The 6,259-nt window shown below is 44.3% G+C and overlaps 1 long non-coding RNA gene across 1 annotated transcript in view; it reads right to left on the bottom strand.

Moving 5' to 3' along the window:
* Positions 1 to 3,971, bottom strand: part of LOC147096696 (uncharacterized) — a 28,911-nt gene extending 24,940 nt beyond the window's left edge. Inside the window, exons 1-2 of the long non-coding RNA XR_015074535.1 lie at positions 3,957 to 3,971; positions 3,675 to 3,845 (exon numbers count right to left, since the gene is read on the bottom strand). This is a non-coding gene — a long non-coding RNA (uncharacterized LOC147096696). The remainder of the gene's footprint in view (positions 1 to 3,674; positions 3,846 to 3,956) is intronic.
* Between the last annotated feature and the right edge of the window lie 2,288 nt (positions 3,972 to 6,259).

Here is a 6,259-nt window from a genome sequence, read left to right on the forward strand (position 1 = left end):
AAGTGTAACCCAAGGCAGAGACTCCGGAGGCATACTGATCTGGTTTAAAACAGAACTTAAGAATTACATCAAATTTATAAAAAAGGGCGAAAACCATATGTGGCTCAAACTTGAGAGGGAGATTATCTCAAACACCCAAGATGTTTACATTTGCGCACTTTATATCCCTCCAATCGATTCCCCGTACTTTAAAGAGGACACCTTCTCCAACATGGAGGGGGAAATTATCCAATACCAGGCCCAGGGGAACGTGTTGATCTGTGGGGACCTCAATTCAAGAACGGGCGAAGAACCAGACTTCACCAATAATCAGGGAAACAATTACGTTTTCGGGAATAACCACTTTGACATCCCTTCCCTTCCATACAGGCATAACTGCGACAAGCAGTCAAATACCAACGGAAAACAGCTACTACAGCTCTGTCGAAACCTGGGTCTGTACATTGTCAATGGTAGGTTCATAGGAGACCTCCTAGGAAGATCGACCTATTGCTCACCTCTTGGCTGCAGCACAGTAGACTATATGATTACAGACTTAGACCCATCCTCTTTCAGAGCATTCACAGTCAAACCACAAACAACACTGTCAGATCACAGTCAAATTACTATGTTCCTCAAAAAGACAGAAACAAACAACATAGAAACACAACCCAGTAAACTGTACAACACCAAAAAATCGTACAGATGGGCCAAAAACGACACGGAAAAATACCAGAAAACAATTAGCAATGCATCAACTCAAGCTCTCTTAGACACCTTTCTGGATAACATATACACTCACAATAAAGAAGGCGTAAACCGGGCAGTTAGTAAACTAAACAATATTTTTGATAATTTGGCAACAAATGCAAACTTGAAAGCTCGCAAGAACAAACCCAAAACAAAAAACTATGAAAAATGGTTTGACCGAGATTGCCATAACATGAGGAAAAAACTTAGAAAAATATCAAACCAAAAACACAGACATCCAGAAAACGAGGAACTACGCCTTACTTATTGTCAGACACTAACACAATACAGAAACACACTCAGAACCAAAAAAGAGCAATATATTAAGAATACACTCAGCTCCATGGAGGAATCCATTGATTCCAATTGTTTCTGGGAAAACTTGAAAACACTACACAAAAAACAACACGACGATTTGGCCATTCAAAATGGGGACACATGGGTAAACCACTTTGAAAAATTATACCAGAAAAAAAACACTAAGACCAGAGCAACACCAAATATGCAAAAAACTGGAAAAGCTAGAAATGGTCATAAAAGATAACCAAAACCCGCTGGACGCCATAATAACAGAAAAAGAACTTCTTGAAAAACTCAAGGACCTGCGACCAGGAAAAGCCTGCGGGACAGATGGCATACTAAACGAGATGATTAAACACACAGACAACAAAATGAAACTGGCTATCCTAAAACTCTTCAACTTGGTTCTGAGTGTCGGTTATTTCCCTGATATCTGGAACAAAGGACTCATAACGCCCATATACAAAAGTGGGGACAAAATCGACCCAAACAACTATCGAGGCATCTGTGTAAACAGTAACCTGGGGAAGGTATTCTGTAGCATCATAAACAAAAGACTTATAAACTTCCTTGAGGAGCACAATGTCTTGAGTAAAAGCCAAATTGGATTCCTGCCAAACTATAGAACATCCGATCATATCTTCACCCTACAGACCCTAATTGACAAACACGTTCACAATAACAAAAGCAAAATCTACGCATGCTTTGTAGATTTCCAGAAGGCTTTCGACTCCATCTGGCATGACGGTTTATTCCTGAAACTTATCGAAAGCGGGGTAGGAGGGAAAACATATGATGTAATTAAATCAATGTATACAAACAACAAATGTGCAGTTAAAATTGGAGACAAACAAACAAAATACTTCCCACAGGGGCGGGGGGTGACGCAGGGCTCGCCAATCTCACCGACACTCTTTAATATTTACATAAATGGATTGGCAAAACTACTTGAACAATCTACAGCACCCGGCCTCACCCTATATGAATCCAAGGTTAAATTCCTCCTCTATGCAGACGACCTGGTTCTGCTGTCACCTACTAAAGAGGGGCTACAGCAAAACCTGGACCTGCTGGAGTCGTACTGCCAGACTTGGGCCCTGACAATAAATCCCCAAAAAACCAAAGTCCTTGTGTTCCAGCAAAGATCCAAACATCAGGGACCCAAAATAAATTTCACAGTAGGAACAACCAAAATTGAACAAACCACTAACTACACATACTTGGGCTTAAAAATCAGTTCTACGGGAAACTTCAAACTGGCTGTGAATGAACTGAAAGAGAAAGCAAGAAGGGCTTTCTATGCCATCAAAAAATCAATCCAAATAGAAATCCCAATTAGCATTTGGCTCAAAATTTTCAAATCAGTAATTGAACCAATTGCACTCTATGGCAGTGAGGTATGGGGACCGCTAACTCAACAAGAATTTGCAAAATGGGACAAACACCCAATTGAGATCCTACATGCAGAATTCTGTAAAAGTATCCTCCGGACTCAAAGGAAAACAGTAAACAATGCATGCAGGGCGGAACTAGGCCAATATCCATTAATAATCACTATCCAAAAAAGAGCCACCAAATTTTGGAATCACCTACAAATGAGCAATCCCCAATGCTATCACTACGACGTCCTGAAATGCCAAGAGCTGACCATAAAGAAGAATACCCTCAGTCAACTAGTCCTGGGACTCAGTGAAGTAACTACTAACAATACTAACAATAACCAGCCCCAGGACAGTGACAGGGTAACACAAAGAATTCGACCCAACACAATCGTCGCTAAGCAAAAGGAAAAATATCTGACATATTGGGCAGAAACAACAAAAACCCAAAGCAAACTCAATTGCTACTTGGCCCTAAACAGACAATACAACATAGCTGATTACCTGACCATGGTAAAGGATAACAAACTGAGAAGAACCTTGACAAGGTACAGACTTAGCGAACATAGCCTAGCGATCGAAAAAGGCAGACACAGGCAGACCAGGCTGCCAAGAGAGGACAGGATATGCTCTCACTGCAGTCAGGGAGTGGTGGAGACAGAGATGCACTTCCTCACAGCTTGTGGAAAATATCAGGGCATCAGGGAGAATTTCTACCAAAAATTCTCACAAATATGCCCTGATTTCAGAAATCTGAATGACAACCAAAAACTCCCATTCCTACTGGGAGAGGAGAGAGAGAGCTGTATAACACTGGCGGCACACTATGTTAAAGCTTGCCATGAACAGAGGGACAACCAGTAAACTAAGAAAAGAATATATATAAACAATGCGAATGTATATTTATACACTCAGGGATATACCTGTTTATACACTGTATGAATAGAACTGCGTTTATGTGCTAAACCATAATGTATTTTGATGCTTTGGCAACATAAGATGTAACTTATCATGCCAATAAAGCGATTTGAATTGTGAATTGTGAGAGGGGGGAGGGGGGGGGGGGAAGAGAGAGGGAGAGAGGGTGGGGGGGGGGGGAAGAGAGAGGGTGGGTGGGGGGGGGGGAAGAGAGAGGGTGGGTGGGGGGGGGGAAGAGAGAGGGTGGGTGGGGGGGGAAGAGAGAGAGGGGGGGTGCGAAAAAAAAGATGGAGAGAGAAAGAGAGAGTGAGAGAGAATGGTGCAGAATCAGCTGGGACTCGGTCTTACCAGTAAGACACCTCGATGTGGAGAACCATGCCTGCAGAGCCGGGTTTGGAGCCGAACGCTTTTTCTGCTGCCGGTCCGAGAAGCGAAGCTGAAATGTTTCAATATTCCAGCTGGCGGCGAGCTCACAGGGAGCCGGGGGGGGTGGGGGCAGGAAGGGCGGTCCCGAGCCTCCTGGAAAACAACATCTACTGTCAGTCAGGCACACACCCGCCCCCAATCAGATTTTACACGCCTCAAATACAATCGGCCACAGATTAATTCATACTTTATTTCAAACTGTACCTGGATTATGTATTGTTCATGTAGTTCACCCCCCCCTCTTGCGAATAGCACGTTCTCACTTAAGAATTGCAACAGCCATAGAATTTGATCTGAAATTCGCAACCCCAGAAAGACAGATTTACATTTCTGTAGCGCCTTTCACGACCACCAGACGTCCCAAAGCGCTTTACAGCCAATGAAGTACTTTTTCGAGTGTAGTCACTGTTGTAATGTAGGAAACGCGGCAGCCAATTTGCGCACAGCAAGCTTCCACAAACAGCAATGTGATAATGGCCAGATAATCTGTTTTAGTGATGTTGGTTGAGGGATAGATTTTTATTAATTTATTTTTTTGAGTCAAACATATTTATTTGAATATGGTAGTACTTGTTACAACTCATCAATTACATAATAAATCCATTACATTCATTAGCTGCAATAAAAACAATGCCTTAAAAACAGCTTTAGGATTAACAGTACAAATGCAGTGATAAATTTTACAGACAAATCAGCAGTACAGGTACCCATAGTGATATTGGCCAGGACACTGGGGAGAACTCCCCTGCTCTTCTTTGAAATAGTCCGCTCAAGAGGGTAGATGAGGCCTCGGTTTAACGTCTCATCTGAAAGACGGCACCTCCAACAGCACTCCCTCAGTACTGCACTGGGAGTGTCAGCCTAGCTTCTGTGCTCAACTCCCTGGAGTGGGACTTGAACCCACGACCTTCTGACTCAGGCGAGAGCGCTGCCCACTGAGCCACGGCTGACACTCTTGTCATTTAGCTCTTTCCAGCAACGTTGTATCTTAGATATCCAGAAACATACTTAAATCTCATCATCTCACATCCCAGACTCCTCCCCCCTCCTCTCCACTCCAGAGACCTCGAGCACAAAAATCCAGGCTGACACTCCCAGTGCGGCGCTGAGAGAGTGCTGCACTGTTGGAGGTGCCGTCTTTCGGATGAGACGTTAAACCGAGGGCTCCGTCTGCCCTCTCGGGTGGATGTAAAAGATCCCACGGCCACTATTTCGAAGAAGAGCAGGGGAGTTCTCCCCGGTGTCCTGGGGACCAATGTTTATCCCTCAACCAACATCACTAAAACAGATTATCCAGTCATTAGCACATTGCTGTTTGTGGGAGCTTGCTTGTGCGCAAATTGGCTGCCGCGTTTCCCACATTACAACAGCGACTACATTTCAAAAAGTACTTCATTGGCTGTAAAGCGTTTTGGGACGTCCGGTGGTCGTGAAAGGCGCTATAGAAATGCAAGAATTTCTTTCTTTTCTTAAAACAGGCTGCTACTCATCACAGCCACACATTCCTCAGTTAACAGCAACTTGCAAGAATGTAGGGAGTAAAAATTCCATTGCACCACTCCTCACACACACTGGGAGTGTATATCAGGAAACCGTGCCCTCTCAGCTAATGATTTTGCTTCCATTAAAGGTAACAGATGCCAATCTCCCAATAACAGTGTGCGCCAGGAAGGAAGAACTTGCACCTTTTCACCACCTCTGGATGTTCCAAAGTGTTTCGCCGTCAAAGGATTGCTCTTGAAGTATAGTTACCGTATTTATGTACAGCCAATTTCCACATAGCAAGGTCTCACAAGCAATCAGTTAATTCGCCTTTCATCCTTGTTATCAAATCGCTTCCCGCGGCATCACCCCCCCCTCCCTATCTCTGAACCCTCCTCCAGTCCTACAACCCACCGAGATCTCGGCGCGCCGCCGATTCTGGCCTCTTGAGCATCCCCGATTTTAGTCGCTCCATCATTGGCGGCCGTGCCTTCAGCTGCCTTGGCCCTCAGTTCTGGAATTAGAAACATAGACACATAGAAGATAGGAGCAGGAGTAGGCCATTCGGCCCCTCGAGCCTGTTCCGCCATTCAATGAGATCATGGCTGATCATCCAAACTCAGTACCCTGTCCCTGCTTTCTCCCCATATCCCTTGATCCCTTTAGCCTTAAGAAATATATCCAACTCCTTCTTGAATATATTTAATGAACTGGCCTCCACCGCCCTCTGTGGCAGAGAATTCCATAGGTTCACCACTCTCTGGGTGAAGAAATTCCTCCTCATTTCAGTCCTAAATGGCTTACCCCTTATCCTTAGACTATGACCCCTGGTTCTGGACTCCCCGGCCATCGGAAACATCCTTCCTGCATCTAGTCTGTCCAGGCCTGACAGAATTTTATAGGTTTCGATGAGATCCCTCTCAAATCTTCTAAACTCCAGTGAGTATAAGCCCAATCGACACAATCTCTCATCATACGTCATTCCTGCCATCCCAGGTATTAGTCTGGTGAATCTTCGCTGCACT

The sequence above is a fragment of the Somniosus microcephalus genome, chromosome 34 (genome assembly GCF_052327205.1).
Source record: "Somniosus microcephalus isolate GS21.2 chromosome 34, FLI_Smic_1.0, whole genome shotgun sequence".
NCBI lineage: Eukaryota > Metazoa > Chordata > Chondrichthyes > Squaliformes > Somniosidae > Somniosus > Somniosus microcephalus.